The sequence below is a fragment of the Engraulis encrasicolus genome, chromosome 3 (assembly GCF_034702125.1).
Source record: "Engraulis encrasicolus isolate BLACKSEA-1 chromosome 3, IST_EnEncr_1.0, whole genome shotgun sequence".
NCBI lineage: Eukaryota > Metazoa > Chordata > Actinopteri > Clupeiformes > Engraulidae > Engraulis > Engraulis encrasicolus.
Window position 1 is genome coordinate 21231285 of NC_085859.1, and position 25356 is coordinate 21256640.

Sequence of the window (25356 nt, forward strand, 5' to 3'; positions counted from 1 at the left end):
GCAACACACAGGATGGCCTGCACACTTGTACACAGTCATACACATACAGGCTTACAATGCACCACCAACACTGGGTTAAACAACCATCCACGCACACAAAATACATGCATATACTGTTTACTAGATGGATATTCCTGATGCAGTTACAGTACGATGTTGTCGTCAGTCAAAAATAATATAGAACGGGGGGGTGGGACATGGACGACGGTTTAAAAAGAAGCTCCTGCAAAAGAGCTGAGAGTGAAGTTGTCCCTGCTGTGGCATAGTACAGTGCAGAGCAGTGCAGAGCAGAGCAAGAGATCAAGCCTCGCTCCCCAGAGGCCCGGGGCTCCAGTCTCTCCCTACTGTGGAGACACAAGGGTTCATTAGGACAGCACTTTCCCACAGAGGCAGTGGTAGCACCCCCATCCCCATCCCACCCCATCCCTACAGGCACTCCAACCCCCTACCCCAAACCCCTCTTCCCCATCCCATCAGCAGCGTAGCAACCCTCATCCCCACAGACCACCCCCCACCCCCCACCCACACACCCACACACCCACACCCACACCCACACACACACACACACACACACACACACACACACACACACACACACAACTCCACCCTAGCAGCAGCACAACACTCCTCACTCCCACAGACACCCCGCTCCACTCCTGTCTTCCTCACCCCACCCCAACCCCCCTTCCCTCCCTGCGTTAACAAACTGATACCAGGGGAGAGGGTCTGTAGCAGCACAGAATGTATGGAACTCAGTGCTGTGGCACCAGTCCTACTACTGCAGCATAGCATATCATCCCTAAAGACACGCCCCCACCCCCCGTCAAACCCTCTCTACCCAATCCCCAACCCCCCAAACCCCCTTTCCAATTCTGCACTGGCTTGACACACTGCTACCAAGGGAGAGAGAGAGAGAGAGAGAGAGAGACAGAGTCTTGCTATAGCAACGCAGAATGTATGGACCTCAAATGAGTGCTATGGCACCAGTCTTCATCACAACAACGACAATGGCAGAGGCTGCAGCAAGAACAGCAGCAGCAGCAACAGCAGCAGCAGCAGCAGCAGCAGCGAGAGCCCCCGGCCCCGGGGCTAACCCATTAGCACTGAACAAACAGCACCATATGGAGCCATTCCCCCGTGACACCCCCCCCCAAATCCTTCACGACACGATGAAGGATCAGTGGGGGTGCTCGGCTGACGGTGTAAACAAGCCCAGTCATCACAGAAAGCCACCACCAGGCAAGGCAACACGTACTGTACAATACTGTAGGGTGGCCATGACACGCCGCCGGCTAATGATGCAGTCACGACACAGAAAGCCATCATGGCAGCCGGCTAACAATCCATACCATACATAGGGCTTTCAGACCGACCAGAACGGAGCTGGAGCCGGTGCCCGCACCAGTTACATTCGGCACTAAAGTGCTTATCTGCGGACCGCCCGTGTTCATACCGGGCTCTGAACTTTTTCCGCACCTGACTGTGTTACCCGGATGAACCTGCTGACGGCCACGCTGTCGCCACGGTTCGCGGAGAAAAACCTAGTATTTTGCGGTTCGCATTGCGAAAAATCTGTGGCGTGAACACGACGGCCGGTTCGCAATTAGGTGCGGGAACGGGCACCGGCACGGTTCTCAGTCGGCCTGAATGCACTAACAGTGTATGCCCGTGGGGACCCAGGTTCGAATCCAGCCCTAACCAGTCTCTCTCCCAACCCAACCCAACTCAACTCAACCCAACCCAACCCAACCTAACCCAACCCAACCCAACTTAATCTCTCCCCAGTCCTCATACTTTGCCATCAAAAAAAGGCCCAATAATTCCCACTCCTCCAAAAAAATGTTATAAAGTATATCCTAAAAAAATCTCCATGCTGCTACCCTAATATATTCAATCCAGCATAACGCTGTGAGCAATGAATCGAAGAGGGGCTTGTTAGTCTCAAGTGGCGTCATCCAATCATAAGCCAGTACAAGGTCATCGTAGTTGGCACCATACGTACAAACACGGCGCACTTCAGGTGACATATCACAAAGTCTCGTTTGTTGGAGACACTCCAGCAGGCACGTTCACTCGTATAAAAGTAACGTAACGAGCTTCGCATTCAAGCGCAGGCCATCAAAAACAGAGCCGTGAGCAGCCGAGAGCGCCAGTGGCGGTGCATTACACAAAGTTTGCATCATCTTCCTTTTGGGTATCCGACAGGAAATAAAAGAGGAGTGTGCAAGCTCCCAAAATAGCGGTGGCGAAATAGACAACAATTTTCAAAAGGGTAGAATTTCGAAAGATGAAAAAGAAAAGCTTTAAATAAACAAATAACAGAGCACCCCCTCTATTGCAGAGGCCAGAACAACAACAAATCCAAAAGTTAAAGCAAATACACTTTGGGGAATGAGCAAAGCGAACAAACAATGCAAACAAGTGCAATAAAATTTGGCTCGTTCAAGACTATCGGAATTGGCTTGGCTTTTTTAATGCCATCATTTGCTTGCAAGACTGAGCACTTGGGGTACAGATGTGGATGCGGAGCAGAGTTTTGGCAGGAAGCAAACGAGAGACGAGAGAGAGAGAGAGAGAGAGAGAGAGAGAGAGAGAGAGAGAGAGAGAGAGAGAGAGAAAAAAGCAGAAAGAAAGATAGAGTGTTTAGTGCCTGTACTTGCCATCATCATACCAGACTACAGACAGCAGGAGAAGAAGACAAGAGGGAAGAGAAGGATGCGTTCTGTTGCAGTCGTCAGCCACACATACATATGTGGAAACACACACACACACACACACACACACACACACACACACACACACACACACACACACACACGCACTGACATGCACATACACGCACAAATACTCCCTTGTGTTTACCACCTCCGTGCCTAGTGATTACCAATTAAGCAGCTCTTATCCTCCCCACATAATCAAGTCTGGGTGGGGTAAAGTCAGGAGGGTAATCCCCAATCGTGCGTGTTATAACTCCACCTAGCCTAGTATCCTCCATTCTTATGGCACTCTGTGGAGGAGGGAGGGAATGGGCTTTACGTGCTGGGGCTGCCAGGCCATCACACAAGCCTGCCCACAAACACCTGGCCCTGGTGCAGGGAGGATGGATTACCCAGAGAGGAATCGCTACCTGTGGAAATGAGACAAGCTTAACACAGTAACCTCTCCTTCAACACCCCTTAGTCCTCCTCGCCCTCCCTTAGTTAGCTAGTCTGTCTGTCTCGCTCTGTCTGTCTCGGTCTGTCTGTCTGCCTGTGGGTGATTCTCANGAAGCTAAAAAAATCAATGGCAATGAGGTTTTAATGGTTAAATATGACAGGGATTCTTTTGATAATATACATTACTGTAGAGCAAGACGTGTACTTTCTGGCACACTAGTTCATTTTAAAAAATGTTATTTTTATTTTCCACTTTTTATGCATTTTATAGGCAAATTCTCATTACCGAAATGTGTCCCGACCAAAATTTCTGGTCTTTGAATTAGGTTAAAACATAATAAAAAAATTAAAAATACGTAAATGACACTACAAGAGCGTTGGTCTATGTCTGAAGTTTCATTAAGTGTTCCTTGTTGGCAAATTAAATAATGAACACTAATGAATATTTCAAGAAAAGATCGTGTCCCCAAGTTTTTCTTCTCATTACCGCAATATATTTCAGAGCTACAATTAAAAGCCATCAGAATTTCAATATGAGCTGAAACTACCTACAATTGATGTGTACCAACAGGAGATTCAAGATGGCTACATGATTAGTCAGCCTTATTGTTTGTGCCTGTAAAATGACACAATTTGTCTCAAAAATATGCAAATACGACAAAAGTGGTTCTCATTACCGAAATTAGTCAATATTTCAAAATGAAAAAGATTTTTTCATTTTAAACTCGCTTGGTAATAGGGTATTCCTTTTCAGAATTCAACAATGGTCATGAATTAGCCATGTCATAATTACTCAAGTTACAGTTAGCATTATTGTGCTGAGCCATCTCATTACCGCAATACACATTCTCATTACCGCAATGTTTTAAGTACCTTTCGGTAATGAGGATTGTCAATTTCGGTAATGAGACTCTATGGTGATTTACATTTAGAATATATTTTCATGACATATATCCATTTCGCTTTTTATTTATTTACATTTTTAAACATGCAACTGCAACCTTAAATACAAATTATATTTTTGCAGTATAAATATTGTCACTATGTCACTTAATTACAGTTAAAGCACTTGATGAAAGTGTTAAGTGACATTGCATCCATTTCGGGTTAAAATATGCAATTGTATTGAATCAATATTCGATATACAATATTGTAAGTAAACAAAGCAAAAGTAAATGCCTAACATATGCAATAGCTCTAATGGGGGTTTGTCTGTAAAAGTGATCATCTCCCTATACATTACATAAGCTAAATTGAGTGGTCATACAGGTGTTGTTCATAGACCATTTTTTCTGTTCTCATCCTTTCTGGCAAATGTTGTGGTGACATTTATATTTTGTCCCACCCTTGGAAGAACAACAATCGACTATGGGCCAGAAACCCTGTTGTGAAAGTTCATTGAGAGCAAGTAGCAACTTAATTCTTGCTCATATGCCAATCCATGAATCAATATTCCACCCTCGAAATGTGGTCCTTTGATGCAAAAAAATAATAATCAAACTGCCTAGTGATGTCACCCAATGCAAAGGCAATGGCAAACAACGAACCCAGCACTCGCAGTGAAGTTGTCAAATTGCGTAGATGGCAAAAAGGGAACAAGTTGGGAGACAAAATCGACTCACTTCAAGTCCATGTGCTTTTCCAGAAATTGACAGATTTTTTTGCTTTCTGTGTTTGGTTGTCATACCCTAGTGGGTTTGAGTATTTAAGTATCCTTTTTTACTAACTTGACTTCCTTCCAAAATCTAAGTTTTGGATCCAATTTGATCATTGTTAAAGGGTGGCACAAAAGGCTTGGCATTTGAAATAGCAGTGAAAAGGCCTATTTAGCGAATTCAGCGAGAAGTAGTTTTTAGAATATTTCAATCAAAACTAGTAAGAAGACTCATTTGGAGGAATGCTCTAGTTGCCTTTCCCAAATTAGAAACTCCTCATGCATGTTTTTTGCAGCCTTTAGGAAGGTTTCAGCCCCCATACTCTGATCCTTAAGCCATGCTCAAACACCCATGTACCCATCTTTTAGTCATGCTGTGAGTTCTTGATGTCCTGGGTAAGTGGAAAGGTATCGGGATCAAAACAGCCTCAAAATGCACTTTGCACTGATTTAGCTGAAAATGCCCATTAACAGCAATTCAAAATTCCAAGTCTATTGTGCCACCTTTTGACAAGTATCAAACATGCTAGAAAATGAAAAGGAAGTTAAGGTAGTTCAAAGGAACAATACTGCAAGAGAAGAGCAGGATTTTGCAACGTTTTAATTTTGTTTTTCATGCACCCTATACTAATTATGGGCATGTCTGATATTGTCCTGAAAACCAACACTTTTTCTTTTTAAAAAATGTGAGTGAAGTGAAAGCCCACTTGGGAAACTACAACTCCCATTGTCATGATCCAGCGCTCCACAGCACACACATGAACACTGCACATTGCACACAACAGAATGGTAGTTATGCCTCACCCGCATGTATGCCTCATCCCCAATAGCGCCCGAACGGGAGCAGTACCATGCTCAGGGTACCTCAGTCATGGAGGAGGATGGGGGAGATCACTGGCGGGTCAGGAATCGGGAGTCTGATGCCCTGACTGCCATTAGTGTGCAATGTGCAACTCAAACAGTTAGTGGTGTTCAGTGATATTTCATAACACATAACGTTCATAGTGAATTCCGGCTTTGGTCCGGACAGTATTATGGTGATACTGTACCGAAAATGTACTGAACTGTGACCCTAAAATCAAGGTGTACCGAACCGGCATACCATACAACCTACTCTAGTCATCTCCTGTTCCTTCTACTTCCTACTTCCTAGTTGCCGGTGCGCGCCGAGTCAGAAAAAAAGTCCAGTGCACGACCTCGCACTGCGACATGATTTCCCTTCTCATAACAGATTTAGATTTCTGGTCCACTATAGATTTTTGGCTGGAGAGATCAGTGGTGAGTTGTGATATCATATTCAGGGTGGGGATGAGGAGTGGGATGTATGCGCTTCATTGGGGTCATCAGGTGGCTACCTCCGGTGTTTTGATGATGGACGAACTATAACTATAACTATAACTATAAAGGGCAGTCATGGGTGAGCGGTTAGGGCGTCAGACTTGCATCCCAGAGGTTGCCGGTTCGACTCCCGACCCGCCAGGTTGGTGGGGGGAGTAATCAACCAGTGCTCTCCCCCATCCTCCTCCATGACTGAGGTACCCTGAGCATGGTACCGTTCCACCGCACTGCTCCCCATGGGGCGCCACTGAGGGCTGCCCCCTTGCACGGGTGAGGCATAAATGCAATTTTGTTGTGTGCAGTGTGCAGTGTTCACTTGTGTGCTGTGGAGTGCTGCGTAACAATGACAATGGGAGTTGGAGTTTCCCAATGGGCTTTCTTAACTTCAGAGTGCACCCCTTGGCCTTCACCCCTTGTACTATGTTACTTTGGTGCCCAGGAGGGGCCTCGCCTATTCACCTACTGCAGGGGTGGGGAGCCTTTTTCATTCGAGGGGCCTCTTCAAATCTGAGGGCCGTTAAAGTTCTCAGAGAGCCGTACTAATAAAACAAACTAGGATTTCCCCCAGCACTTTAGGCCTATATTGAAGGCAGCCACAGACCCCACCTTCTCTAGTTCCCCTGAATATAACTTAATTGTATTGCAAATGTATTTTCTAAGATTCCTTTACAAAATGTGTCATATTTGGCTGGGTTAAGTCTTGAATCCCAATATCCTTCAGTAGCTTAATGAATGGTTTTATATAGAATATATTTATCATCTTATTAGGTGTCATTTGATTAGTTCTGCCCTGGAGGCTCTGTCGTTGTGCTAATAATAATAACAAATAACACATCATTTACTAATATTTGGCTTTAGTTCAATTTATTTCTCCTTATTCTCATTACCGAAAACTCATTCTCATTACCGAAACATATCCCTCATTACCGAAATGAGCACTTAATTGGAAAAAAAAGTACTAAAGGAAAACTGTATTCATGTATATTTTTTATGAACACAGTACCTTTCATGTTTCTTTCACTTCAGTATATTTTTGGACCGAAATTGTAGGTTTTCACTGATGTATTCTAAAATTAAAGAGGAAAACAAATGATCCTATTGCGGTAATGAGGTAAAATGGTAAAATTCTTAAACTAAAATAATAAGAAAAAAAACTTTTTTGAGTGTTTTATGTAGCCCCTAGTACAACTATCAATATTCAATGAACACAACTGCTAGAACAATTGAGTGTCCTAATATATTTCATGAAAGAAAAAAATTGCATGGACCTATAAAACGTTAAAAACTTTGTTTTAAAAAGTTGTCAGGTAAGTTGATGTTATTGTGCTTAGTAACTGTACACATTGATGTAACTGATTCAAAAAGAAATTCAACCAAAAAAGCATTTTGAAAAAATGGTTGTCAAAACACCTTTGTTGCACGTTTCGTGAGAATCACCCCTGTCTGCCTGTCTGTTTCTCTCTCCCTTGCCCACTCACTCTACCCCTCTCTCTACCTCTCTACCTCTCTACCTCTCTACCTCTCTACCTCTCTTCCCAGCCTTGGAGATGGTACAGAGCCATAGTAGGAAGTAGGGATACCTGGGAGGATTACTGGGTGTTTAGACTTGAGGTGAGAAGGAGGGCTGTGGTGTGATGGCGATGGGAGGTGGGGGAGTGGGGTACCACAGGCACACAGGGTGACAGAGACACAGATACCCCTGAGATTGAGGTGGGGGCTGAAGGGTGGGGAGTGGGGGTGGTTGTGTGGTGGTATTTTTGTGAGTGAGTCTTATCTTTGCGGCTGCTGAGACTACAAGTCTTTATTGTGGCTCGGTTTTATCACTCTATTCCTTCCAGCAGCGGAGATGAAGAAAGTGAGGAGGAAACAGAGGGAGGGAGTGTGTGGGGTGTGAAGGGGGAGGGGTGCAGTAAACGAAAACATCGATAATCCATCCTTCCTGAAATGCCGCACAGATAATGGAAGCATGCTACTTTGAAATATTGCCCTCATTGGGGTGGTGACGATGGCTATGGATCAAGTTTGCGGCTGCCAAAACTTTTGCTACCGCAAACTACCGATTAATCCGTCTGGAGGCGAAAGGAACAAATAAAGTTCTGCCAAAGCAACATCCATCTTTTCATCTAGCCGTGTCTAGCTCGAAATCAACACATTACAAAATGTTATCAGGCATTATTGCGTCGCACACACCACAGCCACAAAATGTACTATCTTCAAACAACACTGTGTAAATACATGTTTGGCATGACAATATATGCTAGTTTAAATAGTGCTTTGTGCATTTTATATTGTGCATTGTGGGGGTCCATGTTAGCACAAGCCTAGTAAAAACTCTCACCTAGCAGCCACAATACGTTTGCCCGTCAGGTTGGTCTAGTCCTGCTACAGCTGAATAGCTACAGCTAACAAATACTTAACTGTTCATGTTGTAGTCTGGCTTACCAGGTCCATTTCTGCGATTGGTGATTTGATTTACAAACAAACAAATCAACAAACAAACAAAAAATCCAAACAAACAAATCTATATTGCCATTGACCAACGCAGGCTGGAGCAGCAGTTCACTGCTCCATCTCCTGATCAGTAAAATCAAAGGATGGAGCTCATAATAACTCCTTTTGGCAGGGAGAGGACATACCCTCTGACTGTCTACTGCTTACTGTTTCTGCAGTGCGATTCCATGTCAAATCTAACAAAAGGAAAAACAAAACAAAATAAAATAACAACAACAAAAAAACATTTTGTTTGTGACTTGACACTGAGGGAGACAACCAAATAACTTGACTCCAAGCCAAATAAGAGTTGGGGACTAGAAATGAAAACTGGCAGAAAAAAACTTTTTTTTGGTTGAATTTAAAGAAAATTCGATATGGGTTACAATTCAGTTGCATTTACAGTATGCACTCCTGTATGGTCTTCACCGGGGGAGGCAAAACCAAACGGATTAACCTCCAAGTCAGATGTCACAGAGCATTCACAGCCCGTTGTTAGAAACAGCACCAGACACTCTGCTGCTAAATCTTGGCTTTTAAAATAAAGCATTAAAAAAAGACAAAGAGAAAAAAAGACAAGTTCGCCAGTCATTTCAGGGCACCCTGTGGAAAAACACTGACAAAATGTGAGCCAGAGCCTACTATGACAAAATGCTCTGCCCCATACCAACAGAGAGATATTGTGATAGGGGCTGGCACTAAACAACAGTGACAACAAAGCAAGAGCCTGGATAAATCGGGTGACTCAAAACACAACACAAGGCTGCAGCATACAGCGCTGCTATACTCACTGCATCATTTTTCGGTACGTATAAAACACAGAGTTGCTTTATAGAATAAAACACCAGCGAAGGAGCTTTTCCAAAACGCACGTCTGCCATAGTTAGGCAGATAAACTCCCCGCACCACCAACCAAAGAAAAAAAAATTGGAAGTCAGATTTATGTTTTCCTAAGCTATGCTAGTGTGGATGGATGGGGGTAATCCGTGAGTTCCTTAAATATAATCACATTGGGAGAGATCATGGGGTTGCCTGGTGGCGGAACAGATTCGGAGTGCGGAGCATATGAATTATCCTGATCCGTCTCTCTGCTCATCCACCCCTCCAACTTCCCTTATTTTACAACCCGAGTCAAAGTCAATCTGTGGAGGACTCAGAGGGGGGTCTCAACTGTGCGCTCCCGTGGTGCCAAGACATTACTGTCGTGTGTGTGTGTGTGTGTGTGTGTGTGTGTGTGTGTGTGTGTGTGTGTGTGTGTGTGTGTGTGTGTGTGTGTGTGAGAGAAATGAATACAGGTAATGTAGGTGCCCTTGTGCATATTGGTTTGTAAAGCAAAGCAATTCTGAGGGCAGCCTCACCCTGATGACATCCTCGCATTCATATTTGTGTTGTGTGCATTGGTGCTAAAAATAGTGCTTCACATAGATCGGTTTCATTTCTATCAATAACTTTGATCACTCTGCATGAAAAGGCCTGAACAAGGTAGATGATGCTACATCATGCAGTCAGTGCATATTTTAATACTAACTCAAGACTCAACATAATAAACCCTACAGAGGAGATACACATCCAAGACAGGAGGGGGTGTGTGTGATCGAATAAAATCTGGAAATAATTGATGCACGCGAACGCAGAGGTACAGTATGTGCAGCAGCGATATCATCTTATGCTTTAGTGATATCATCTAAGTCTTGGTGCAGCCAATTATATGATGCGCTGCCGGGTCATAGCCACTGTGTGTAAGCCACACTGTCACTGTACACTTCCTAGAAATACATACATCAACCAATCCAGCCGTTTCTGCATGCACGCCCATGACTGAAAGTCATTGACATTTTCAAACTGACATTTCCATGAATAGCTCTTTATGGACAACAACACGCTCTCCCATGACTACACACTTAACATGTATGAGGGCACCTTTGTGATGGAACGGCCAAGCTCTCACAGACCTAGATCTGTGCTTGCACTATACAGAGAAACATGTCGAGTTAAAGCAATAAGTAGTCTTCTTTTTTTGTGTATGAGTGACACTTGTAGGAAGCAGAATTCTCTCATTCAGACAACAGGAAGGGGGGGGGGAGCGAGAGCGAGAGCGAGCCTGCTCCTCCAAACTCACTAATGCTGTGTGTGATGGAGTGACCATGACTAGGGTTGTGGGTGTGTTCCATCACACCAACGAGCCTGGCACTTTTGTGTAGCGGATGGTCAGTGCCCCAATATAGCAACCCAGAAGGTCTGGATGTGAGTCCCGGCGGGGTGACTCCATTCCCCTTAGCTACAGTGTCAGTCTGCAAATCAATGTACTTCCTCACATCCTTTCCTGTAACCTCCATCACGGCGTGAGGCTCATAGCCATGGATGATTAAAGGTTTTTTTTTGATATAATGCAAAACCATGATTCAAAAGGTCATTTTCTCATTTGCAATGGGGTGGTTGGAATGGGAGAAAGCCCCCAAAACGTCGCTCTGTGCCAGTTGACAGGCAGCGGGGCAACATTACTTTCTCCATGGAGACAGGGCAACTGCAAGGCAAGAGGCCACAGGCTGCAAGAAAGGAATGGAAGGAAGTAGATTGACTTCCAGCCTGGTGTGAATTTCTCAAAACCAAAGGCCAGCAAAGGAACTCCAGAAAAGACTTTGTTCAGTCAGTGTTCAACTTGTGTTCAACTGGGTTAGTCACACTGAACCAATTCTTCCAGAAACACTTTGTGAAAAGTCCAATAAGTACTTTGGTGTTGCTTAGTTTAAACCATGTGCCACAAATTCAGAGAGGACAAGTCAGGCCATGGCAGGCTAAGCTGGGGTGAATTTCTCGAAACCAAAGTTGCTTACTACATTAGCTACTTTGTTGCTTTCAATGCATTTTCCCATTGGCAACTACCGAAGTTGCTAACAGGCTAACAACTTCCCTTTTGAGAAACTCACCCCTGAGCAGCAGAGTAGCATTAGGTGCTGCCCAGTGGAGCGGACCACCAGCCGCATACCAAGCAGGCTTGTGTCCTGGATAGCGGGGGTGGTGGCACGCGAGCAGGTGCCATGGCCATAAAGGCCCATTCATCCTGGGTTATGCCACCGCTGAGCCCAGCTCCGGCCAGGCCAGGCCAGGCGAGCAGGCGATACACCAAGCAAGCACCCTTACCAGGCCACCACTCGCCATCAGAATCTCACAAGCCACACTAATATAGGCCTACCTCCTATCAATCCCACTCGGACAGGTTATGATTACACACCAAACATACCGTGTGTACACACACCAGTGGCGGTTCTACCTATTTGGGCCCTAGGTGAAATATAGACATGAGGCCCTGTTGAATTGTTTTTGACGCCATTTACTATGGCAGGGTTGACTATTGGGGGCCCCTACAGCGGGCAGTTTTGATGGGGCCCTATAGGCAACTGCCTAGTCTGCCTATTGGTAGAGCCGACTCTGACACACACACACAATTATGCCTGCACAGGCACATACAAATGCGTTTTCATGCGTGTGTCCGCGTGTATGCCTGCGTGTGTGTGTGTGTGTACACGCATGGGGATTACCTACTGTCACGCAATAGTGGACGACACCCCACTCAAATACAGCGGAAATGTGGGATTTAGCAACAGTCCTGTAATCCAAAATTGACAAGGCCGCAGCAGAGCAAGTCAACAAAGGACATCGGAAATACACTGCAATTTTGTAATTGTGTTTTCTACTGCAAACCCATCAGCAGCACCCCCCTTCCTTCCCCAAACACGAACACACCTAAATCATAATCTAGGTTACACACACAGCTGAATAATAACGCACGCACGCACACACGCACACACACACACACACACACACACACACACACACACACACACACACACACACACACACACACACAGCTGAATAATAAGACACACACACACACACACACACACACACACACACACACACACACACACACACACACACACACACACACACACACACACACACACACACACACACACACACACACACACACACACACACACCTCAGGTGTAATCTGTGTTTGTGATGGGATTACGCACACTAACGAGAGAGGAGCAGAAACAAACAGCAGCAGTCTACTGTGTTGGCCATCATTAAAGAGCTTCATTACCATAAGAACTGGGCTCGTGATGGACGTATCTGAGCGAGCAGCCTGCTCCCCGGAGACAGACCATGGCCAACACTCCTCAAAGACAGCCTTTGAACGCAGAGAGAAGGAAAGAGACGCAAACAGCATTACATACATTCTGATGCTAAAAGATCTGGACTTCACAGAGATGCCTCAACATACATGTATAGTACGACTACTAAATATACAGTATGTACTTGCAAATGTAAATGATGGATCTGACCACACGCACGCACGCATAGCTGAGCCAATCATTTATTGGATGAGATCAGAAAATGCCGGTTCCAACCACAGGAGAAACTATGAGTAAATCACAAGCCATAATGTCACACCTTTCGGCAGTTAATCATCATTTTTTAGAGATCATGTGCCAATGTTTTAGACTCCAAATATCAAAGACCTCCATCAACTGCATGCCTACATACTAAGTATTTACCTCATGTGTCACACATAAGAATAACATGCATATGTGGTGTTCTGACTATCCCAGGATTGAATGATTGACAGCTATAAAAAACAAAAACACCCATCACCCATCCATGATTAGATGCATTTCAATGCAGAGATTATCCTGTTCCTGTCTGTCCCCACAGTAATAAGGCTGAATTTACACACACAAATATTAAAGGTGCACCGCGTAAAATTGTGGCCAGAGTAGGTATTGCAACTATGCTGCTCATTGAAACTGTGCTGCCTACTGTCAAATTTGATCCTTTCATGAATATGAATACATGATAAACCAATATCTCCTAGTATGACCAAAGGATGGTAAGTTTTGCAGGTAAAAATGCCTATTTCTGGACACTTAAAATGGCAGACCATGGAGAATATCCCCTTTTTCATGCACGTAAAATGCAATTTTCCCAGTCATAATGAAGAATTAGAATTTAATGGTGGTGGTAAGTATTTGTTAAAAAGGTAACATTTGTGAATGGACAGCATGAATTCTGGAAATGAACTGCTAAAAAGATTACACAGTGCACCTTTAAGGCAAGCCTGGCCGGCCGCAGCATCATTAAAATCATACCCTCTTGTTTCCCTGTTAGCGCGTCAGCGTAAACCCAGTCAGACAGATTTTGTTTGCTGCAAGAATAGACGTCTGCATCGCATGCTGATAATGTGCCTTTCTGCCTATATACAACACTAAGGAGCATATCCCTGACATGTTTTAAACCATTTTAAAACAACACAAAAAAGCATCATAGATTTATTCATCATGGCAGTCATACAGTCATCATCATACTGATCAATATCGCCAAGTCATATTCAAGTCAATCCTGTGTTCCAGGACATTCTCCAACATCAATGTCATGCTCCAGATTGCCGTGCTGCTCTTCTGGGGTGCATTTCTGGAAAGCGTAGTTGCTAACTATGGTAGCTATTTTGTTGAAGGTTGCAATGCAGTTTCCCATTGGCAACTACCTAAGTTGCTAACTGCTAATACGCTTTCCAGAAATGCACCCCTGATTTGTCAGAGCAAGCCTTCCTTTAGAATCAATGCATCACTAGATCAGGACAACACATTTCTATGTTCAAGCTTCAAGAGTCTCATTCTAAATCACCAAGGCCAGGTGACCCTTACAGCAGTGATTCCCAACCAGGGGTACACTACATGTACTATGTGGGCGTGCATGGGAAAAATGTCATAACAAATGTATGGAGCATAATCACATAGGGATCAAGGAAGAATTATAGAGCACCAGTGAGGGGGTACTCATGGAATGAGAAAAAAGCTTTAGGGCAGTGGTCTCTAAATTGCGGCCCGAGGGGCAGATCCGGCCCAGGGATGACAAACATTTGGCCCACCTTGAGGTTGGAACAAATGAAAACATATATGTGGCCATACGGTCGGGTGATTTGTTTGGCCCTCAGCCTCATTAGCGCTACATTATTTGGCCCATGGGGGAAAATAATTGGAGGCCACTGCTTTAGGGGTTACGCAAGACAAAAAAGGTTTGGGAAAGCTCGCCTTACAGCAGGGGTCCCCAAACTAAGGCCCGGGGGCCGGATGCGGCCTGCCACACCCCTTTGACCGGCCCTCCACCTCTCTGCACCTCACCATTTGAACTGGCCCAAAGAAGCAATCCTCACAGAATAAAAAATAATGATGAAATATATATTTTTAAATATTTTATTTTGTTTATCAACAGGCCTTGCAGTTTTAATTTTCACGAACCTAGTGTGAATCACCAGAAGTTCATTGTCTTGATAGTTTCTCATCTCACTATAATATAAACAGGCCTGTCATTTCTATTGTATCACTCATAAACTGTCAATCACCATATTTTTCCAACCTTTCCTTGCTATTATTATATGGTTATTAGAAATTAAAAGGAAAATCTGTGGTATTTCAAAGTAAGAAACATGTGAAGTACTCACTTCTTTTGAAAATCTCTTGTAATGATGAACTATTTTGTGCTAGAAATTATGGCTATAACAGGCAGTGGCCTAGTATACAGCCCACATGATTGATCTCGGCCCCTGATCACAGTCAGGAGCGATAATGTGGCCCCCAGAGAAAAAAGTTTGGGGACCCCTGCCTTACAGCATGAAGAGTGCAGCTTCATCATTATGCAGTAGTCAGCTGCGTCCTGTTCACAAGGGCCCTCTTTTGCAGCACTATGTCACTCTGTTACGGGATAGGAAGGAATGCTACAGGAATTGTAATATGCAATGTCAGTGTCTCCCACAGGCAAATGGCATTGGTGCTACAGGCAAGGGCAAGTGCATGGTTTTCATTCTGAGGTACTGCTCCGCAGAATGGTCCATGTATGGGAAACACTGAATGTTTTATCTATGAACTAGTCAAATGGATAGAATGCATTGCATACATTCATTCTATACTGTATATGAGTAAAAGATGCAGTGTTGAATTCTGCAGGTCAGTTCTCAAAAAACTCTCATTTGTGCTTTTTTTGACAAGTGGTGCTAACTCAAAAGAGTGATATAAATGCAATGTGCACTCTTTTGGTTGAGCAGACTAATGCATACAGTCATACTGTAGATGGCCAAAAGCTATTTACTCTCTGATCCAGTGGCATGTCAACCTGCCACAACACTAAGTCTTTTTTTGTAATCTACGGAGACTGAATGAAAAAAAAACAGGAAAAGCAGTAAGGTAAAAAAAAATAAAAAAACAGCAGTGTGCGCATGTGCGTGCATGTGTGCGTATGCGTGTGTGTGTGTGCGTGTATATGCGCATGTGTATACGCATGTGTGTGTCAGTCTGAGAGCCCTCAACAGCCAACATTTGAAATAATATGCAGAGGACACTCGAAAGGACCACACACACACTGTGCTCTGCACTGTAGTGTCTTGTGTCTTGAGTCTTGAGTGAGGGAAGAGTGTCACTGAAGCACAAGTTGAGCCAGCAGCTTGGCAGAGCGTGACCTTGTGACTGATCACAGCCGCTATTTATATTCATTCATAGTACACTGAATATGCACGCCAAATCTCTCTAGCTGCATCTATTTTTTTCATGAGGGACTCATGTAAAGTGAATCCACCACTCCAATGGCCTCTGGTGCATGGGGTTAGATTTTGTGCTTATTTTATCTCTCTTTCTCTGATGTACGTGTGCGTGTGTGTGTGTGTGTGTGTGTGTGTGTGTGTGTGTGTGTGTGTGTGTGTGTGTGTGTGTGTGTGTGTGTGTGTGTGTGTGTGTGTGTGTGTGTTGGGGGGGGGGGGGGGGGGGGGGGGGGGTTGAGCTGGATAAGCTTCCTAAAATGCAGCCTGCTGTTCCATATTTATAACATTTCAGGAACAATCTGGGGAAAACATTTGACGTTTCTTTTTTGATATTTTGGTCATGTTGTCCAGATATGGGGAAAAAAATGCTAAACTGAACTATATATACACCAACTCAGATACACAAATACATAGACGTGCCCGTTATGCATGACACATTGTAATCTACTTTAAAGACCACTACCACTCCCCACCCCCCTAGATATAGTCACATATACAAGACAACCCCCGAAGGAGCACACTAAAATTTCATGCAGAGGACAGAGGACCACTGTCGCAATAAATATTTACAGTAGCAGCTGAGTAGCTACGGGGGGGTGCAGTGATGCCCAGTAGTCTGGTCCCAATACAGTAGGATGTTTCAGGTGATGACACGAACGTAAAAAACAGACTTCACTTGCATTCACAAATCACTGCACTAACATATGATAAGCCAAACCACACTCACGCAGTATACAGTAATGTAGCCTACATGGCTCAATACATTTTTACATTCATCCAGGAATAGTTCTCGCATTTCGAGGGGGGTATTGATTACAATCGTGCATGATATTTGTTCCGATCCTAATCATGAAGCTTGTGCATTAAAGCCTGACTGTTCTTGATGAATCTGACAGCAAAACATAGCTTTCACACCAACACGCCAAAGCTGTATCAGTCCCTTCCAATGCGTGTAGCGCCGCGTAAAACGAGAATACAATCCTTCTGGATAGGTCGATCGGTTAAACACGCTACGTGTGTACTCCACGATAAATTCATCAGAAGCAGAGGACATAATTAAGCATTTAAACCTACCTTTTCTACCCTTGCCTGAGGGTGCGAGTTGAACGGCCGCACGCGGATGAAGAGGTGCGTAAACTTGCCAGCTGTAGGATCTCGCCAGTTGATTCAGTACTGTTCGGATACTTCACCTCAGTTGGCTTTTTTTAATAGAGAGGAATTTCTTTTTTGGACTGTGTATATCCGTGGGAGATCCGAGGGAGCAGAGGGAGGTTCTAACCCACTTATGAAATAAATAGAGCTCTAGCCTATTGTGAAGTTATGGGAATCCCAAGCAGCGTGCTAGTGTCCGTAGGCTATACCGTGGTATCCCCTGACAAAAAAAGCCATTCTGGAATTTCGCAATCGAAGTGCGTAATATTAGACTATCATGTCTGATTGAAAACCAAAGTTGAGGGAGGCTACATCCACAACGTGTAAATGTTTGATCCCACTTCTGTCCATTAAGTTATTTACGTTGTTTTACTCCTGGATCTTAAAACCAAGACAGAGGCAACCAACCTCTGCTGTGAGGAGATAGGTCAGGTGTTTTGGATGTCTCCAAACTGCGGATCAAACCAGTAGGTTAGCCAAACATGCCTTTGCGTAAAAACAGCACCGCTAAAACCGGAGGACATATAGGAGCAAAATCCAAACAAATTTCTTGAATAGGTCGTCTTGAAATTACTATCCCCTTTCTTCAGGCGATTCAGTTCAACTATAATTGTCGATATCACTCACTCGCAGCGCAGCATTTCAACCGCTGAAACAACATAGGCAGCAGCAAGCCTATCAGAGGTAAAGTAAGTTTTTCCCCGCCCCCTGTTACGGGGCAACCTTCGAGGAACAAATTTTCTGATTGGTTACACTTAATAATCTAGCAAGACAAGGTGAGCATTGGCCACAACATAGGCTTTACACCCGTCAATCATAATAATATTGCAGTAGTGGGATGCGTTGGCTTCATGTTTGATTAATATCCTCCTGAAGTATTATATTTTTTTGTGTAGGGAGGGAGGTAAACTGTCGCATCTTGGTCGCCCCTTCTGAGTTTTATCTCTCTATCTCGTCCTCAGATGCAAGCATGCAATGCAAAGAAAGGAGGGAGCCATTTACATTTTTGTGTCTGTTGGCATAATGTAAAAATGATAGGGCTGATGCAGGCCTAGTGTGTGTGTGTGTGTGTGTGCGCGTGTGTGGGTGCGTGCGTGCATGCGCGCAAACGTGCATTTGTGCTTGTGTGTCCAGTGGTGATGGGGCCCAGGGAAAGAGGAGGCATCTTGTCTTGCCAACGAGCCTGGTACTTTGGTGTTGTGGGCGTGCCCCAGTTTTGTACCCCAGGAGGCATGGGGTTTGAGAATCAGCGTGGCAGCTCTACCAGAGAGGCTGGCTCTAATCCCCTTTGGTAGGCTACATATGATGGTGTCAGATGACAATCAGAGTTGCACTCTGTAAGTGAGTAATATGAGGGACCTCAAGGATAGGTGACACAGATGCGAGGGACCCTGAAGCATGTGCAGTAGGCTATCCAGGATGGGATAACTATGGTGGGAGGAGAGACACCCTGGGTGGATTCCAATATGCGGACTCCCTACTCGTGTGCTTGTGGCCTCGCGTTTCACTGACGCCCTGCCTCCGTGTAGAAAACAATTACGTTTTTCCGCTCTCAGCCTAGCCACAACAATGTTTTGGGAGATTATTCTTCATTCACCATGTGACGTCATCACGAGGACGCAAGTGTGCAAGGGAGGGAGGACAGGAGTGCGCATATTGGAAAGCACCCCCAGTTGGGTGGAACTCATATTTCCTCCCCTCCTTTCCTGTTGCTTGTGGCCTTCAGCCTTGAGGAGAATACAAAGTTTCACTGCTGTCAATGTTGGCAGAGCAATTATTTTCCCATTGAACATCCTGATGGCAAATGTGATCATGACCTTTGAATTGAAAGTGAAAGCTCACATGGGAAACTCTAACTCCCATTGTCACTGTTACACAGCACTCCACAGCACACAGTGCTCACTGCACACAACAAAATTGCATTTATGCTTCACCCATGAAAGTGGGCTGGTGTCAATGGCGCCCCAAGGGAGCAATGCAGTGGAACGGTATCATGCTCAGGGTACCTCAGTCATGGAGGGTACCTCAGTCATGGGGGAGAGCACTGGATAATTACTCCCTCGTCCAACGTGGCGGGTCGGGAGTCGAACTGGCAAAATTTGGGATACAAGTCTGATGCCCTAACCGCTTATTATGACTGCCTTGCTGCTTATGCAATCTGTTGAATAAAATGACGATCATCAAATGACATTAAGCCTCAAGGCCACAGGAGAACAAGGACATGATTAACTACTTTGAGTTCAACTCCTTGAATGCGTGGAGTGTGTGGGCCGGCTTCATGAAGGGGAAGGTAAAATAGTGTGATAAAATTACCATCACTATGTTCTATGGTTATTGTATGGTTGTGAGTGTGTACAGGTTTAGCTGTATTCATTGTAATAGTGAAATACAGCAGTGTCACTGTAAATCAGGAGCTGTTGATACTGTAGGTCCAATTCAATAGCTAATCTGGGGCAGCCGTGGCCTAGTGGTTAGAGAGTTGGTCTTTCAATCCAGGGGTTGCCGGTTCAAATCCCCCCTGACCTCTCCCTAAATCTCCCTCCATGGCTGAAGTGCCCTTGAGCAAGGCACCTAACCACCCATTGCTCCAGGGACTGTAATCAATACCCTGAAAAACAGTAAATGTAAGTCGCTCTGAATAAAAAAGCGTCAGCTAAGTGAAATGTAATGTAATGTAATGTAATGTAATCTCTAAGGCTGTAACGATACACCCAACCCACGATTCGATTTGTATCACGATATATGACCTACGGTTCGATACGCCCCACGATTTTTTTTTTTAATTTAAGGGAAAAAAAAGAAAAAGAAAATAAATGTTATATATATGAAGAGTTCAGATGCAAAACCCCCTAACTCCATTTCTGAAGACCTGCAGTTCTGTATTTTTACAGAACCCCGTTGTTGGTTTGGTTTACATTCATGTACCTGATAATACATATAAATAGTTATATTACATAAATAAAATGAAAAAATATGCAATTTTGATAGCTTTGTATTAAATAAAAATGAATTAAGATTATTTTCTGAAATGGCACTTAGGGGGTTTTGCATCTGAACTCTTCATATATATATAGGCCTATATATGCTTTCTTTTTGCATTTAGGCTACCTGCCTACATTCATTTTGTAGGTGTACTAAATGATTTTGCAGATATAGTCCTACCACTGCAACCTGTTCCCCAGGTGTTGACATCAAAGCACAACACAGAGAAATAAGGGATATTAGTTCACCAACGAAAAATAGGCTTATTATTATTAGGCTTAGATCATATCATGCTGAGATGCTGACCGTGTGTGAGAGAGACAGAGACGAAGAGAGAAGGGTCAGGGTTCCAGTAGGTAAATGGACTGCATTTATATAGCGCCTTTCCACTCCTTCGAGCACTCAAAGCGCTTAGGTAGCCTATAAGAACTGTCTCACATTATCAAACATTATCCAATTAATATCCAAACATTAACATATTTCGTCAGGAAACATGTTGTATTATGTTACTTACAGAAATGCAACACTTGATTTTGATGTTTAATATTTTTGTAACTTTTTTGATGGTGCAGCAGCGCGCCACGCTTAGCCTATACAAACAAAACTCGAAATGTACCTCAGTTATGTTCTCATCTCACTTTGCAACACGCACGTTGTCCTTTGTTTGGTTTTGTGATTTGACATTTTGTCAAGAGAGGGAATGGATGCAGAGGCTGAAATAGAGTATGTTTTCGCTAGGCAGGCGGTCAATGCGGCAATGCTGCCTAATATCCACATCGACCTTAACGTTCGCCCGACTTCAGACACTTCCCTTATTAGAGCGTAGCGTGGTTTGAGAATTTGGGCAGGCGGAGCATCTCGCTCTCTTTCTCTCTCTCCGCTCAACGTCAGTCCCCACTCAACATGCATCGGCGCATGCATGAATCAAAAAATATTCACACGTTTGATAAAGCCTTCATGGTCAGTTGTTCATTTCATGCTTTACCTTCCGACGTTTGCCCAAGTTTTTCGTCTATCGGAGGTTTCTCAGGCAATTGATAACAACAAATGCACGTGCTGGTTGGACGTAACATTTTATAAGAGAGGGGTGAATGGAAGTGTTAGGCCTACTCGCACATGTCAGTGCGCCCCTTTTCTACTCGTCTTTTTTAAGCGCATATGCAAACATTTGTATCCTGCTGTTTTCCAGACTGAGGGGTAGCCTACATTTTAATGGTTCTCGCGCCAAATGCGCCAAAGTGCGCACGTTAAAGGATTTATCCGGAGTTGGAACAAATTTGCCTGTTTTTTGCATGTTTGGGATGAAATACAGTCACTCTAGAGCAAAATCAAGGCAAAAGGATGCGTTTTGAGAAAGTTTGATAATATCACGTTAGCCTCGTTAGCCATATCAGCTATGCAATATGAAAGATGCGGGCATCGTTTTTCGGCGGTTACACACATTTCAAAAACACAACATTTTAAAGTCTTGCACAGCTCAAAACAACGTCACACTTACCTCGTAATATGTTGAGGGTATCCACACATAAACCGAAGTGTCCAAAGTCCTTCATGTATTCTTGAAAGGTCTGCAGAATGTGTTTTGTGAAGCTACTACCTTGAGAATATCTAAATTACGGTCAAGACAACTATTTGACACTAAAGCCCACCAAGTAGATTGCCGAGTGCGTCGCACCATCAGCTGTGGTTACTCGCTATGGAAATAATCATAGCTGATGGTGCGACGCACTCGGCAATCTACTTGGTGGGCTTTAGTGTCAAATAGTTGTCTTGACCGTAATTTAGATATTCTCAAGGTAGTAGCTTCACAAAACACATTCTGCAGACCTTTCAAGAATACATGAAGGACTTTGGACACTTCGGTTTATGTGTGGATACCCTCAACATATTACGAGGTAAGTGTGACGTTGTTTTGAGCTGTGCAAGACTTTAAAATGTTGTGTTTTTGAAATGTGTGTAACCGCCGAAAAACGATGCCCGCATCTTTCATATTGCATAACTGATATGGCTAACGCCCAGATAGCAAAACCTTCCGGCATCTTTCTGGATCTTTCTGGTATTTCTCTGGGGAATGTACGATTTCAGTTGATTCCGGCAAATTAATGGCAACGTGGGAATAATGCCAGAGATATTCTGGCTTTTCACTGGAATGCCACCCAAATAACAAAATCGGTGGTGCAGGAGGGCGGAGCTACAGATACTTTATGGTTCTTTCCCGGCAAGTTGGAATATTACCAGAAAACATTTTGTTCGGGTGGGGGGGGCTTTTTTTAAACCTAGGGCCCAAGGCAAAGATGACAGCGGCCCTGCCCTACGGAGACGGTTGACACGCATGCTCATTTAGGTGAGACCGACTTCATCCTAGGAAACTTTTCGGCGGGACAGTACAGTAGTCTAGTAACGAACCTGGACTCGATCTACTACTGAACTAGGATATTGTGCTGTGTAAATAATTTGCATTGAGGTAAGTAAAACGATTGTTATACTTTTACCTAATAACTAGGCTACACTGTAGGCCTACTCACTTACATTGTTCTTTGTTGTGTTTACCTGTGCTACAAGCTGAGGCAACATTTCTTGAGGTAATTTTCCTTTGGAGATAGCTAACATCTAGCCTACGGTATTTCAGATGTTTGTTCATGACTAAGTGCCATTAGGTCTCTTGACAGGCGTTTCAGTACGTATTAATTCATGTTATGTCATGTCATGGCTTTTAACTGGTTTGGAGGACAAGCTAGCGACCCTTGCTAGCATAGATGGCAGCTAATCCTTTTTGGACATTCGGCAAACGTCAGTGTTTGATATGCCAAGACTACCGTATTTTATTCTCAATTTATCGTTGGTGTACTATCATGGCCTTTGGTCATAACATATCGTACGGGCTTAGGACAGCCCGTTTGACTAGATTTCAGATGCCTGCTGAGGTTTGCATTCAGAAATTATTTTTTTTCAGAATAGGCGATATTGATGATTTGGGCAATGCTCCAACCATGCCAGTTATCGTAGGGTCAGGTGCCACCCACTTCGTTGAGAACATGATGACTAATGTCAGGTCACGGATTATTGCTTTACCCTGAGCTTTAGTTCTAGTGCTATTCTCGAGTCCACATCGCTTTGTGCAATATAGCCACCAGTTTCTTAGGTCGTTATCAGACGAAAGAGGGCAGTTTGTGACATACGTGAATGATATATCTTTGAGGACACAAAGTAGCTGCCCTTATTATTACACATGCACGAGGTAATGTGATTAACAGAAATATCAGATTTGCAATAAAATAGTCCATGTACTCTTGTCACAGGAGAGTCCATCAGCTCACTAACACGGGTGAGGGACAGGGACCAAAGAGGAGGCTCTACAACATGAGGAAAGACGGCGATCCTCAAGCAGTAAGTTGATTTACATAAGAAAATGATGCAATATAAAGGTGTCTATTGTATGTATAAAAAGGACTTAACATTATGGTCAGAATTAGCTCCAGCTAGTGATAAGGTCTTAAAGGGTTTAATTAAAGGCTTTTTAAATTCACCATCAGTGTGCCTTGGAATCTTTGGCAGGCCTTATCAACAGTCACTGGAGCTAAGTCTGACCATAATTTTGAGCAACTTTATTTCCTTGAGCCAAAGTGCACCTGCTTATGAGAAAAAAAGTGAAACAGCACTCCTCCATAATCAGCATTCCTAGTGAACAGTTGAATTTTTTTTTTAGCATATGTAGAAAAGACCAACTTACTAGCCACTTTGAGTCATTATTAAGTGTGTGTTTTAATAGTAAAATTCTTTCCATTTTGGCTGGTGGAGAAAAAAGTTAATTAACAACCCAGTGTATAACTGTAGGAGCAGACTGTACAGTGAAAGTGAATCCTGCCTGGACTTAACAGACCCCTATACCTAGAATGACCCAAACATTTGACTATTGCTCTTGTCACAGGTCAGTCCAGGGGCCCGAGAGAAATTTCCAGTGACATGGATCAACAGAGATCCTCAAACAGTAAGTTGATCTTCTACATCAAATAAAGGAAATCATGTGAATTGTCTTTAAATAGAACACAAGCATTTGATTACCAATCTTGTATAAGGTCAGTCCATAAAAAATCAAATGTGTGTGTGTGCGCGTGCCCGCCCGCCCATCTTTCTGAGTGTGTATGTGCTACAAACAAACTTATGCCAATTTTTTGTTTAGTTTTTCTTGATTATTTAGGTATGTCAGTGAAATAATATAATTTGCATAATACTGAACTTTTTAACCCTGTGTATATGTAGAACAGGACTTAAACATTTGACTATCTCACTCTCGTTACAGGTCAGTCCATGTGCCACGTTCCAGCCAGGGACCAAAAGGGGGACTTTCGTCATGGGGCCAGACAGACATCCTCAAGCAGTAAGTTGATTTACATGGATGCATTCTGAAGTTGAATTGAAGTAGTTATATTGTTGTACGCTGGCTACTATTCAATGTGTCAAAGTGAAATGTATTTGTTGTCCCATGAAAAAATGAACTGTATCAAATCTCAATGTATCGTTTCAGGGATAAGAGTTCAAGAATGTTGTTGCAGGTGAAATGATCATTGAAATTTGCTGATTCAATGCCATTTTTGTATCTTTACTTTTTGGAGAAATAGAGAGATGCATCCAGGCCACCCACTAGGAGGTGGGAAATCGTACGAAGAGGTGGCTGTACCTGGCAGCAGACTGAGATGGGGTGAGGAAGAGAAGCACAGACCAAGAACGGAATGTCAGACATTTGCCCTTTTTTATGCCCAGCACACACACACACACACACACACACACACACACACCAGCATATAAACATGCACATAGACACAGGCGCACGTGCACACACATACACAGACTCTCAAACAAGATGAGTCTCTGGTGATGTTGGCAAATAATCTGAATCGATACACACGGCAATGATTCCACCATGGTGCCCCACCTACGCAAGTCCTGTCCTTCAGCATTGACTTTCTCCCCAGGTGTGGTGTGCCTTCAT

The 25356-nt window shown here is 43.8% G+C and overlaps 1 protein-coding gene and 1 long non-coding RNA gene across 2 annotated transcripts in view; one reads left to right on the forward strand and one right to left on the reverse strand.

The window, feature by feature from the left end:
- The window catches only part of arvcfb (ARVCF delta catenin family member b), a 289566-nt gene extending 271537 nt beyond the window's left edge, over positions 1-18029 (reverse strand). Inside the window, exon 1 of the mRNA XM_063194968.1 lies at positions 17307-18029. The gene's annotated coding sequence lies outside the window, so the exon portion shown is untranslated. The remainder of the gene's footprint in view (positions 1-17306) is intronic.
- A 6267-nt stretch (positions 18030-24296) lies between these two features.
- LOC134445846 (uncharacterized) lies at positions 24297-25356 on the forward strand. The gene is made up of 3 exons (XR_010034360.1): positions 24297-24354; positions 24667-24744; positions 24980-25356. It is a non-coding gene; the product is annotated as an uncharacterized LOC134445846 (long non-coding RNA).